Below are 12,448 nucleotides of genomic sequence, written 5' to 3' on the forward strand. Positions count from 1 at the left end.
CGACGTGGGCCTACGATTGAGCCCATAAGTGTTTGGCCTTGTGATTTTCTTTCAGTAGCACGTCCACTTGTGCAGTGGTGTCTCCACCCATGGGCAAGCTTGAGCACTTTATGCTCGCTTGTGTGCGGCTGGCTTGATCACCACTGTGCTTGAAGTACTCCGTTGCTAGCACTCGTTAGAAACCATTTTTTCTTGTTTCCATCCTCAATATCTCACTTTTGATTTCTTTCTCAAAATTTTACTTCATCCCTGTAGCATATATGGTAACATAATAGAAAGAGGAATTTAAGTCCTTAAATTTAATAATATTTACATGTATTTTCAATTGAAATTAAGGGGGCCATGAAACATGTAAGAATAATATTGAAAAAATGTTGTTTTGACTCAATGCTCCTTTAATACATCAAATAAGGATCTTTAAAAATGAACATACAATAATAAAGTGATTACAAAATGGCTTTTAAAATATGTATAATTTCATGCCTTGGTTTCATCATGGCCCCCATTCGCAGACCGCCTTGGACTCCATAGGTAGATTTTTTTGTGTTTTTCCTCTCTAGATGTATATATTTGATTCAAAGAAAATTCAGAATTCATCTTCTATATTTTCTCCAAGTTTGGCCTCTTTGAGGCATTTTGACAAACACCTATTGGGCATTGAACTTTTTCATCAAATTTATCATATTTTCCACCTATTTTCCTTCTATAAAATATATTAAAGTTCCTATTAAATATATCTACCTGTATATATTGTATTTAAATTATTATAAGATAAAAATGAACCTAAAATAATAAAAACAAATTCTTACATTCCTCTAAATGAATCTTCTGAATCCTTCTATCATCCTAAATTCTCATTTGAGAGTGGACAGTTAGCCAATATGAGATATCTGTAGTACCTAAGGGATGAACAAGACCAAAGAGATCTTTTGAGCCAATTATATCTCAGTCAATGATTCTCACCCTTTTGGAACCTGAAACTCTTGAAGAAACTTTTCCATTATTTGCTCTTATGCTTGGAAATATATAAATAAAATGATCAAAATTTTAGGTATTCACTTAATTTCTTTAGTTCTAGGTGCTTTTCTTTCGGTTCAAAGCTGTTTATTTTGGTGATGAATATGATACCTGGGCACTAGGAGGGGGATATGTAAAAAAATTACGGACTTGACCCTTAGCTCAAGTGTTAAATTTGGTTATTTATTAAAATCTCCTTTTGGAGGAGAAGTTTGGATTCTTAGTGTGGACGATTTAGAAGATATAATTGGTGGACATGTATGGTTAGGTTTCACCTGTATACTTGGTGGAATTTGGCTCGTTGTACATTTTTCTGGTCTAGAAAAGTTTACTTGTCTTATAGTTTAGCTTCTCTTTCTGTGTTTGGTTTTATAGCTTGTTGTTTTGTCTGATTCAATAATACTGCTTACCCTAGTGAATTTTATGGTCCAACCAGACTAGAAACTTCTCATGCTCAAGCTTTTACTTTTCTAGTTAGAGACTGATTGAGGTAAATTACATGTGTAATTTTAATGTTGTAATTTTAATTTGCTTAAAATGTAAGAAATTTGATGAAAGATGTAAGAACTCAGTCAAACGTATAGTTAGAGTAAGGCCTTCTCCACAGGGACTAGCCTTTATAGGTGTATTTAATAATTAAGTTTTAGTTAAGAAGATGTAGTAATAGTAATAGGTGAAAAATAGTAAGTAAATATATGTAGATTGGGAAGTGAAGAGGTTAGGCTTAGATATGATGATAAGGGATACTAAGTAATGGAAGAAAATATTAAATGGATGAGAAGGCTAGATATGAGGGAGAGAATATCAGATATTAATTGTATTTCTTACAGATATTAAAGATAATAAGAAATAGGATATTGAGATGAATAAATGGCATTAGAGTTAAAGATGATAACAGTATAGGCAGTGGAAGAAGTAGATAAGACTAATAATATATATCAATAATAGTAAGATAATACTGATAGAAGATAGGATGTTTATTTAATTAGTAGTAAGTTAAACCTTAGATAGGAGATATGTACAATAAGAATGGATATTAGGTTTTACTTGGAAAGTGAAGAGTAATTTTATTTTTAGTAAGAAGTAAGAAGTTTCTTAATAGGAATAGTTATCTTAATAAAAGGAAAGAAGAAGAAGAATAAGGGAAGTATATTTTTTATTGATAGGGAAAGATTATTTAATTAGGTGTAGATAAGTGAGCTAGAAAAGTATTTATAAAAGATAAGAATTTCAGATTAAGATTAAGAGAGCTAGGGAGAGAAGAAGGAATTGTCTAATTACAATATAATTAAGTAGCTAGATAGGAAGACAGGTTAAGACAAAATAAAAGGGATAATAAGGGTAGTTGAAGAGTATATAAATGATTATAATGTCACCTATAATAATAGAATATGACTTATATAGGTATATTATTTATTATATGATTAATATATATTATATATTTTTATATAATTTTCATGGCTGAAAATCGGGGGATATAAGGGTAGTTCTGTAAACATCTGATAGTTATTCGACAGAATGCCCGAAAGAGACCAAAATAAGAGGTGTAATTTTTTTATTTTTGATATATAATTTTATATGTTTTATAAGTATGAATTTACATGAACTTATGTCAATTGATGAGAAACTATGAATGCACACTAGGTGCTCGAAGAAATGCCTCAACGGCAAAAAATCTACTAAATGTGATGAAAATAAACACATCCAACTTTTATTTCAATAAAATTTGAGTGTCCATGCAGTTAACCAGGTAGAAATCTACCTAAGAAGTTCATATTTCTCTCCTGAATTCCCCTGATTTGAGTGGTGGTGGATAGGGGCTCCATTCACTGCCCCTTGACTTTAGCGTGCGTCGCTGCCACTCTGCTCCGTGTTGGTGTGAATCCATGGAGCTCCAATGCTCCTAACGCACTGTCCTAAGCACTCCAAGCAGCGAGAGTGGTGTCACTCTGATGGTGCGTGCCAGCTCGTTCCATCGTATACGTCTTTGAAGTCATCAGCAACATCATCGTTGACCTCGCCGGCTCGCGTCCCACATGACCGGCACGCCAGGGCACAAGTAAAGGTGCCTGGGTTCAAATACCCCAGGTGAAAAGCAAACCCATATCTTTCTCGTGTTTCAATTTCATCTCACCTTTGTTGTTTTCATCTTCATCATCGCCTTCATCGTTTTTGTTTACATCATCACCAACTATCATTGAATCATTTCTTTTTTATTTGTTTGTGTGTTAATGGGTCCTTGTGTTAATGGATCATGGCTCTACATAAGGCCACGATGGGCACTGAACAATTCCAGATCTGGCATTTTCAGTTCGGCAATTACATTCGACTAGATCTCACACTAAGAAGAAGGAGAGGGAGGAAGAGGAGGAAGAGAAGGAAAAGGGGTTGGGAAGGGAGTTTTTGATCACTGTTATGGCTCCTTGCACTGGACAACCCAAAGTTGTCAATGTTGATCCAAACCCGCAATTGGCTGTCGTCGCCCAGTGGACGATCAGCCAGAGGCTACCCTCGCGCATACAATCGCGGTGTCCTTCGCTCGCAGACTACACCATGCACATGGTCACTGCGTGACACGACCTATGCACATCGCGATGCAAGCAAGAGAAACTCCACCACAAGTTGACCAGGTGTTGCTCATCACGATGACGTCACGACTGCCCGTTACTGTGCTGGGCTCATAGCCAATTGATAACAGACCCTTAGCCCCCACCGTGGGCTAACCGTTTCACGATGGTGTGGCACCATCGTTCTGTCAACAACAGACGTGCGCGCCAACCTCACGGTGCATCGTTTCCCAGGAACGCATCGCATTCGCCCTGCTCCGCTGCATGCTACGCAACCCAACCGTGCCCGCAACCAGGCCGCATCCGCCGCAATGCCCAAGCCATGCCACCGCACCGCCTGAATTGCGCCGATCGAGCAGCTGAGTCACGCCGAGCATGGTTCCTACCACGAAGTTGCGCCATCCGAGCCACTCTGCCATGCAGCTCGATTGTACCCGTTGCACAGTTGACCCACACAACCGCGCAGCCTGACTGTGCAGCTACGCTAGCCACAGCCGCACCGTCAGACCGCGCTCCCATGCTAGCCAAAGGTCACCCGACCGAGCTGCCAAACCGCATCTCCACGCTGCCATATCACCCTGCCGTGCTAGCCAAAGGGATGCGTCATCCACGCAGCTGAGCCGCACCATCATGCAACCAGACCGCGCCATCGCGGCAGTCGCACCATCTGAGCCGCCCCTTCGTGCTGCTCTGCCCACGCCATGTGGCACATTCCTCCTTGTTACCTGATCTCTCTCCTTGCTTCCTATCTTCAACATTATGCTCTTGCGCCGCGACACCGTCGCAAGTCGAGTCAAGCCGTGCCCATCTACGGCACGCTCCGCCTACATGCCTATGCCGGCTTGTGCACTGGCAAAGACCCCGAGGACAAATGATGCCACCGATAAGGTATGTTGTTCCCCCTTGCTCGTCAGTTATGTTACATTTTCCAGCATATTTTTGGCTTCACTCTACCACGCTCAAATTAGAATTAGGTGAGAGAATATATCGTGAAAACTATGTATCAAGTGAATTCCCTGGTACAGATCGAGCCCGTCCGTTACGTGCAAGCGTCAATGGAATTATTCTGTTTGATGCAGTAGTCACCATCGTCTCTCGGACGAGGGTAAGAAGGTCATTGTTGCCATCACCGGTCACCCACCTCAGAGCTCGGAGCTCAACGAATCCCCTAGAGTCGAGGCCTGTGAGTACGTCCATCTAGGGGTCATCGCATCACGTAGTCACATCCCGTTAGGAAATTATCCGTCGGACGACGTCATTGATGACGTCCAACATCATCTAGGTATCAGAGCATCGTCTTGATATCCGATCGGACGACAGAGTCTGGCATCACACTCCTCTCCCCTGGTTGGTCGTTCCATTGAATGGGTCTCCTGCAAATACTCTAATTCTCTATCAAAAGATACTGAAGTTAGGGCCTTCGGGCCCCTTTGACGTCTTGGGAAGAACCTTGCAGGGACGTCGATGCACTAGGGCAGCCTTGGGGTCCTTTTAGGTAATCTGATGGCCTTTGCGGTCCCAACCGCTAGCCAAAACTGGCCCACTAGTGATGGCGTCGACAACCAAGGGGGAGATGGACAGATCTGCCCTTGACCGTCCGATCTCCTTATGACTTGTCCAATGGCTGTGATTGAATTGTAGCCTTGGAACCCTTCTTATGGTGTACCCTTGTCCTCTCCCCGTTAGTGCTTTTCTCAATCATGATTCGTTTGTCATGGGGCCCTCCATCCTCGCCAACCAATCAAAAGCCTACAACGTAAATAAAGAAAAAATATTAGTAAGATCTTGTCGTCCAATATTCCTTAAGAATACCAGACAATTGAGATTATATCCGTATACTTAGGTCAGCCTGCTATAATACAGGCTTCGGGTTTGATTAGTCTAAAGCCCAGTCACAAATCCTCTTAATTTTCCACATGTTGCGGCCAGTTGGGCCACAAACTTTGTTATTGCTCATTGGCCCGGCCCGATGGGGAGCTGAAAGAAGTAGGGAAATATAATCCCATTTCAGAGAAATCAGGAATAACACATAGCATATAAATGTTTTTCCAATGTTGAGGTATGAAATAAGTAAAATACTTCCCTCTTTGAGGTGTGTACTGGCTTCTCCATGGGCCTCTATGGGTCCTGATTGTGTGCGTAGTGGGACAGCAGTCGGGCTCCTTTTGCGGTGGTGCTCATCGGCTGCTCACTGGCTTGAGCGCTTTGTGCTTGCTCGCTGGCGACTGGCTTGAATGCCTCTGGCTTTTCCTTAGTTGGTCACTCCAAAACCCCTTTTTTTGATTGTTATATTTTTTATTATTTTTCCTTTAAAAAATAAATTTACATACAAGAGGAAGATAAAAATCATTAAAAATTTTAAACATATTTTCAATAAGATAGCAGTTTGGTAAATTATGCTACATATCATATTTAAAAGTGTTATTATTACAAATTGCTTCATCCAAGGCATGAGATAAAAATTCATAGAAATTATCTCAAATTGGCATTAGAAGATCCATGATTTCATGGTGCATTTGGAGTTTACCAGAGACCAATGCTTTTGGGCTAATGTGGGCTCTGCTCAAGAACCTACTGTTTTAGGTAAATATCTAATGTGTCCGCAGCTAGAGAGATCATCTTTGGAAGGAGAACTATGAATTTTTGGGATCTACGAGCTCCTTGGTTAGAAGATCTGAGAGATCCAAGTGGGTTTGACTTGAGCAGGCTGAAAAAAAACATACAACCTTGGCAAGAACACCATTTCGTGGAATATATGAATCATGCTTTTCTAGGTTCTTTAAATATACAGGTGTAGCTACCAAAATCAATGCAATCAATTATGTATATCCTTGAAGTTAGTCAGATACTTCTTATTTTCTTCTAGGCTTCTTCTTTTTAGTGGGTCATTCGTGGCATGTGGAAAGAGCCCATATAGCTGCATCAAGATGTGAAAAGGGAATCAATCGTGAATTATAACCTGCTCTAATTGTGTCCCCTCTTAATTAATTGATTTTATTTATATCTCCTTTTTGTGGCTTGGATAGCCTATGTCTACCTGAGGCAGAAAAAGTTATAACAGTATACTACGCCAATAAAAAAAAATTCAACAAGAAAAAAGAGAGAGAAGGATTTGAACCCTTGATAAATGTTTAGCACTATACCGGTCCTCACGGCCATCTCTCCAAAAGACTATTTCTATTTTATTTCTGCGAATAGAACATGGTCATATGAATTGATACACTACCTACTTAAAGTTGCATCCTAGAAAGTATCTATATATGTAATGATTTGTATGCATCTATTTGTATAGTGATAGGTATATACAATATCAGGTATATCTATTTGCTAGTTAAATATATAGTAAACCAAACCAAATGCTAAATAAAGTGGCTATAACTTTTAATGAATGAATTTATTCGTGGTTAAATACTTCCATGATGCATTTTCTCATAATTTTAATTAAACAAGGAATCAAATGGTATAGTTTATTTGTTGGTAGCTTGAAGGATTACATGCATGACTATTGCTTTCCAATTGGCTGTTTTTGCTTAATTTTGACTTCATCAGTCTTACTGATTAGTGGACATTGTGTATTTGCTTCTTCTGATGGTTGGTCAAGTAAAAAAGTATGTATTTTATGGAACTTCATTATGGATTGGATTAATTTTTTTGGGTAGTCATCCTCAATTCTCTCATCTCTTGTACTTTTCTTTTGCATTTATTCAACCCAAAACACAGCTACTTCTAGTAAAATTCCCCTTTTCAGATATATTTGAATTAAAGTTTGAAAAAAAAAGAAAGATATTTATTTTTTATTTAATGTTTTAATTTTTTTAGCCATATTTTTTATATCATTTTTTATTATTTATTTTATCATATCATTTTTTTGGAATTGGAATCTTTCTGAAAGAAGAAGAAATAATATTGAGTCCTGAACAAATATGATCCAAACATCTATATGATATATCATAAATGTGTGGACATATGTTTTTTTGTCAAAAAAGTGGATATGGTTTCATGGAAAAGTTTTCCTTTCGTAGGAGAAGATGCGGGTTTGATTCCCTTTATCTTCCTATTTGGAAGTAATTTACCACGATTACTAAATTAGTATAGTTTGCAACTAAAGTGTCGTCATTAGATGATTTTGTTTCTTTATCTGCCCACCAATCAGAAAACAAACCAACCATCCAAAAAAAAAAGGCTTATTATGAACTAGATAATAGAATGACACCACACCTAAAATATTAAAATAGTGAAATTATCTAGACGTATATTTCTATCATCTCTTTTGATTTGATTTGATCAGAAAACAATGTTTCAGAGACACGATTTACTCCATTTTGACCTCAAGGTTATGAACATTGCAAGCTACCAAATTTTTCTAATCCATGCTAAAGAACTAAGTGGACAAAAAAATACACACTATTTAACCATATCTATATATTTAGAATAGTCCATTTATGCAGAATGGTAAAGAGGGGTCACTCCATTATCATGGGTCACAAAGATTCATAAAAATGAAAGTGAATGGTATTTTTATCCTTACTAAATAGAGCTTGTAGCCCTGGCAACAAATTGTTGGGTTTGGTGCCTTGATTTGTCCATGCAAAACATGTTTCCATGGATGCAGAAGTGTGTTGATCGATTCACAATCAATCTTTAAAATCATCATCAAATGTACCTTTTTGGGTAACTTATTCCACCCTTGGCATGCTCACTTTGAGATCATTCTGAAGCCGTTCATGTGCCCGACCTCTAGAAGTATCCACGCAATCACTCGGCACTTGGATCTACATCCCTTCTTGTTCATGTAGATCAACACATAAGTAGAGTAGTGATGAGACTCTCTCCTTGGTTGAGTAGTGATGCAAAGAATGAAGAAAGGGAGGGGCTCTCAAATATGGTTTTCATGGGTGCTTGAAATGAGATCCCTTTCCCTCTTTATATTTCACTTCACTTTTTTCTCAAAAACCCTGAAGTAAAATATATCCACCAATGCTCTTATGACCTTATGCGTGTGACCCTTTAGGCCCATGTATCATTCTAGTTAATAACTTTAGTAGCCAAATAACAATTATTTATAAACCTTGTTAATTAACTATATCAATATATAAGGTTTGGTAGGATAAGTTTCCAGCCCATTGGGTGCCAAGCTACACCTCGCGTTCTAAAAGATATCGAGTAGTGTTAAACTCTCTCATTGAACTTTTACCATCATTGATTACTGTATATGTATAATCCATCATCCGCACGAGATTCTCGAACTACCTAGGGTATGGTTTATCTTCAAACCCTAATCCATCATTCAATTAATACTGATGCGTAGCGGGGATCATTGGAGAATGCTTTCTCCAATGTCCTCACTACCCTGGGAAGGAATTTTTCTGCATCGTCTTCCTTAAGTCAATCTCCTCTTATACCGTGGGCAGACGATCCCGTCTTGACCACTCAATCATCTCGGTAAGCTTCTTACTACATCTGATCTAAGACTTGTTTGAATCCCATGATTAGAGGCTCGTAAATCGTAGTCAAAATGTAGTCATCCATTCATGAGATCTCCTTGGTATCTTAGGTCAATGGTCACTATACAACCATAACATGAATCAACCTGAGTGACATTTAAATATAATACCATTCAAGGAGTCGTACGGATCAATTCAGTGAACTCTTTCTCCAAAGAGCACCCACTATTTGTTGTTAGTGTCGTCACACTAATAGCCACATGATCAACTATACTTATCATATAAATAGGATCGTCTAGTGCTATTCTGGTGGCGACGACGTCAACGCACCATCTTCGGACGTGCCGCCACCGTCATCTGAGACGTCTCGCAGCCTGACTCATCATCAACGTCAAATGGAGAACCGCCATGATGGCGACCACATCAACGCACCGGCGACCAACGCACCTCCACTAACACATGAAATATCCGGTGTCATGACACGTCGCCAGCGACAATTGTAGAACCATCCATGACGTAACAAGTCAACACGTCACCTCGTCTTTGACGGTTATTTTATTTCTTATCTGCTTGTATGTAGGCCAATGTCGCAAAAGAACACTTGGTGAATCATATTTCAAGAACTGAAGTTTTTCCTTCTTCTTGAAAAATTTGCCCTATTCTCCTTAGTTCTGGTCGCTACCGCCGCTAGTTGCTGTCGCAACCCACGCCTTTGGTCGCCCGCGCCCTTGGCCGACGCCCTGTGCCCCTGCCACCCACGCCTTGCACCCTTGGCCGCCCACGCCCTCAGTCACCCACGCCCTTAGTCACCTGCGCCCTTGGCCGCTGCCCTGTGCCTGGCCGCCCACGCCCTATGCCCTTGACTGCTCGCGCCCTTGGCCGCTGCCCTACGCCCCAGCCGCCCGTGCCCTGTGGCCATGGATACCTACGCCCTTGGCCACTGCCTTACATCCCAGCCACCCATGTGTTGGGTTCTAAAGGCCTTGACATGGATGAACAAAACCAAACGATACGCAGCGGAAGACTTTTGTGAAATCGTAACGACATCAACAAAATCATTGAAACGAGGTACCTTCGCACAAATCTCATTCATGATTTCTTCAATCCTAGAGTGAGACGAGTCGAGCTGCTCAAGTATGCAGCCTCTAGACGTATCCACACAGTCCTCGGCACGTCGGATCTCCTCCTTCTTGTTGACGAGCCCCGTTCTTTCTCCGTCAGCGTCGTTACGTTGTCCCGATCACATCAGGGATGGAGAGGGGGTGTGGAGAGAGTGGAGAAAAAGGGGAAAGGCGCGTGAAAAATTCTGGCCTGAGTGAATTTCATTCAGGGCCTTCCCCTACTTATACTAAGTGAGTATTTTTAATAAAAACCCTCAAAACTTAAGTATATCTTCCGACGTCCAAAAGACCATTTGCGTGTGACCCTCTAGGCCCATGTATCAGTCTAGTTAACAACTCCAATGGCCCAATAACCTTTATTGGCCTTCCAACTTAATTAACTATATCATCATATAGATTAATTAACATCGGATCGATTTAACCCAATCGATAGGTCGAGACTCCGACACGTGGGGTGCCAAGCTACACCTCGTGTCCTAGAAGATACAAAGGAGTGTGTATCGACTCACTCATGGAACCTGTTCGTCATCGGTTACCGTGTATGTATAATCCCTCATCCACTTGATGCTCCTTGGACGACTTAGGGTATGGTCAACTGTCAAACCCTAATCGGTCATCCGAGTTAGTACTGATGCATTTGGAAATCATCGGAGAACTCTTCTCCGATATTTCACTACCTTGGCCAACGACTTCATTGCATCGTCTTCCTTGAGCTGTCACCTCTTATACCGAGGGTGGACGATCCCATCTTGACCACTCAATCGCCTTCGTGTACTTCTTGATGCACTCGCCGAACTAAGACCGTTTAGAATCCCATGATTAGAGACTCGTTGGCCATAGCCAAAGTACAACCGTCCGTCCACAAGACGTCTTTGGTGTCTCAGGTCTAAGGACCACTTACACAACCGTGACGTGAATCAACTTGATTGACAGTTCGGTATAATACCATTCAGGGATTCGTACGGATCAATTCAGTGAACTCTTTCCACTAAAGAGCACCCAGTATCTATCCTTAGTGTCGCCACACTAATGGCTACGGGACCGGCCATACTCATCATATGAGTGAGGCTAGATAGTGCTATTCTATCCGTATACTTTGATGTCCTTCTCGCGTATCCTTTGAATATGAATGTTTAGAACACATGCTTAAAGACTAGTAATCTCCGTATTATGATCTCATCATAATTCACTAAATCCGATTATGTATTCATGGACTTCATTATGAGCATCACACGTGCACTATAATGAATATGTTCTATTAATGAATATGGAATGAGATGCGGAATGTGTGATTGGCTTGCCGGCCACATATATTTCCATCACTTTCTTCCAAATGTTAAGCAATTAAAACATCCATATGTTTCAACTTGCTTTGAGCAATCTTAACGAGTTACTAGGCATAGTTCGTCTTCTAGTGATTTTTCAGACCATAGTGTAAATATTTGTTGTTTCTTATATCCTTGTGTGATAGGGAAACCTTAACATGATTTGTTCCTTTGTCCTTCTCAAGCACATGGAACACCTTCAGTTTGGTCATACCAAATAAGGTATGTTAGGATATTACCTTTTAAAGGTCCACCTTTGACGTTTGAAGCAAGTTAAGTTCGAGTCATGAAGGAATTGAATGACGAGATCAATAATAAACTGAACGGAGAACCATTCTCCTAATAGATCAGTATCTTGTCATTTCAATCATCTTCAGCATATCCTCATATGCAGAAGATCCCTTGACCATGTGACCCTTGAATTGACTCTTGGATTGCACATCCAAATAACTATCATATAGTCTTACATGGCCTTAGGTTCTTCGTTCATGCTACCTCAAAAGCTAACAGCTCATTGACGGTGCGTTAACATTGAACCATGTCATAGTGAACTCTTCACTTCAACGTTTTGCTCGTATCCCTTCACCGTTATCGGCATTGTTTGTAAGGACATAAACTAACCTTTTAGACTTGAAGACTCTCATCAAGTCCATGATCACATCATAATTATCGACTTGTCAATGAGTTTCATCATACATGCTATCTAATGGGCTACTTGACGACGAGTGTTTATATGAGATTAGGTCAATGAAAGACCTATAAATTTTTAGCAGATGTTCTATTCATCAATAAGGGCTCCCACTAAAATTTATCAATCCATACAACCCTCACATGTACGGGAGTGGAGAAACCGACATTATCCTAGTGGGGATTAGAATCTCAAGACACATACTACGACCTGGAGCATACCTCCACCAATCATAATACATATCATTGAGCACCCATCTCATGGGACTTGCAACCAATTGCAATAA

At 40.2% G+C, this 12,448-nt stretch overlaps 1 pseudogene; it reads left to right on the plus strand.

Moving 5' to 3' along the window:
- The first annotated feature begins 952 nt into the window (after positions 1–952).
- LOC144715170 (photosystem II CP43 reaction center protein pseudogene) lies at positions 953–6,572 on the plus strand (annotated as a pseudogene).
- Positions 6,573–12,448: the final 5,876 nt, after the last annotated feature.

The sequence above is a fragment of the Wolffia australiana genome, chromosome 1, assembly GCF_029677425.1.
Source record: "Wolffia australiana isolate 7733 chromosome 1, ASM2967742v1".
NCBI lineage: Eukaryota > Viridiplantae > Streptophyta > Magnoliopsida > Alismatales > Araceae > Wolffia > Wolffia australiana.